The sequence below is a fragment of the Vicia villosa genome, linkage group LG4 (assembly GCF_029867415.1).
Source record: "Vicia villosa cultivar HV-30 ecotype Madison, WI linkage group LG4, Vvil1.0, whole genome shotgun sequence".
Taxonomy (NCBI): domain Eukaryota; kingdom Viridiplantae; phylum Streptophyta; class Magnoliopsida; order Fabales; family Fabaceae; genus Vicia; species Vicia villosa.
This window is the reverse complement of record NC_081183.1, coordinates 133,303,672-133,305,822: the sequence shown is the minus strand read 5'-3', so window position 1 is coordinate 133,305,822 and position 2,151 is coordinate 133,303,672. Positions and strand designations below refer to the sequence as shown.

Sequence of the window (2,151 nt, the reverse complement as noted above, 5' to 3'; positions counted from 1 at the left end):
TTGTTGAGGCTATTCAGAAGGTGTCCAAAGGTATACATCTCTCTGAACCTGATTCTGTTCCTACTTTACGTTCAGAAGTTGCACCAATAGCTGTTGCTCAAACCCTTGAACCAGTAAATCAACCAGAAAAAGCCCCATCAGAATCACCCATAAACATCCATGTTCTCACACCTCCTTCCTCTCCTGTAACCAAAACCCTTACTCCTCCTCTTTCACCCATCACAAATGTTCCCATTCCTTCATCTCCACCCACAACCAACCTTGCTTCTGACCAGACCATTGAAAACCCTGTCCTTGATATACCACCCCTTCAAACTCTCTTCCCACCTCACACAAATATATCCATTTCTCAACCCCTACCTCATGCAAACTATGAACCCTTTCCTTCCACCTCTCAAAATAATTCTGCTGTATCAGATATTCCAAACTCTGCATCACATAAGGAATTGCTCCGTGACTGCAATTACACACCCAAGCCTCGTCCTGAAGCTGAGATGGTAGTGTTAGATTCTGAGAATGAAGCCGAATCATCTTTTCGTTTGGATAGAGAGCCTCAACCCTATGTGATGCAATACGCCGACACAATCAAAGCCAACAACGTTAGCTCCGAAGCTATTCGATTACGCCTTTTCCCTTTCTCCTTGAGAGATAGAGCGAGAGCATGGCTTCAATCCCTGCCTTCCAATTCCATAACTACGTGGGACGAATTGAAGAGAGTATTCTTAGCGAGATATTTTCCGCCTAGCAAAACTGCTATGCTTAGAGGTCAAATCAACGGATTTACCCAGAAAGATAACGAATCACTCTTCGAAGCTTGGGAACGTTACAAGGACATGCTTAGAATATGCCCTCATCATGGACTCGAACCATGGCTGATCATCCATACTTTCTATGGTGGTCTCCTATATAACACTAAAATGACTATAGATGCCGCTGCTGGCGGAGCATTAATGGACAAACCCCATGATGAAGCATACAAACTCATAGAGAACATGGCACAAAACCATTACCAATGGGGTGGAGAACGAGCTGCTCTAGAGAAAGCACAAACCAAAGGAGGAATGTACGAAATAAGTGGTATAGACCGCGTTAACGCTAAAGTAGACGCTTTAACTCAAAAGATCGAGAATTTAACCATCACTCCTTCAGCCACCGCTGCCGCTGTAGCACCTAACTGCGAGATTTGTGGATTGACTGGGCATGTAGTTGCTGAATGCCAACTCTTGACTGGAGTCCCATCTGATCAAGTAAATTACGCTCAAGGAAACCCTTATTCTAACACGTACAACCCTGGATGGAAAAACCACCCGAACTTTTCTTATAAGAACAACAATGCGTTGTACGCGCCTGGACAAGCACCTGCTGTACCACCTGGCTACCAAAAAGCGCCTGTAGCTGCTCAAAACACCCCTAGGAAGTCGAACCTAGAAATCATGATGGAGAACTTCATAGCTTCCCAACAACAAACCAATAAAGACTTCCTGAATCAAAACATCCACAATAGCGAGCAACTAAAACAACTATCGAACAAAGTAGATGCTTTAGCTACGCATAACAAAATGTTAGAAACTCAAATCTCACAAGTGGCTCAATAACAAGCACCTACTGCTGCCCCTGCTGGCACGTTTCCTGCTCAACCACAACCTAATCCTAAAGGACATGCGAACGCGATAACACTACGAAGTGGAACGAATTACGATGGACCCATAGATCCTAGAACCCAAAACGTACCCATGTCACAACAAGAGCCAAAGGAAACCCAAAAGAAAACAACTGACGAACAAACTACTAAGACTGATGAGAACAATAACGAAGTGGAACCCGAAAAGGAGAAACCTTATGTTCCACCACCACCTTATAAGCCACCAATTCCTTACCCTCAGAGATTAGCTAAATCAAAAACCGAAGCGCAATTTAAAAGATTTGTAGAACTTCTGAAGCAATTAAACATAACCATACCATTCACAGAAGCCATAACTGAAATGCCTTCGTACGCTAAGTTCTTAAAAGAAATCTTATCAAACAAAAAGAAACTCGAGGATAACGAAACTATAACGCTTACCGCTGAATGTAGCGCTATCATCCAAAACAATATGCCTCCAAAACTGAAAGACCCTGGTAGTTTCTCTATACCCTGCGTAATAGGTAAAA

The 2,151-nt window shown here is 43.1% G+C and overlaps 1 non-coding gene across 1 annotated transcript; it reads right to left on the bottom strand.

Annotated features, from left to right (window-relative positions):
* Positions 1–755: 755 nt before the first annotated feature.
* LOC131600785 (small nucleolar RNA R71) lies at positions 756–862 on the bottom strand. The gene has a single exon (XR_009283393.1). It is a non-coding gene; the product is annotated as a small nucleolar RNA R71 (small nucleolar RNA).
* Between the last annotated feature and the right edge of the window lie 1,289 nt (positions 863–2,151).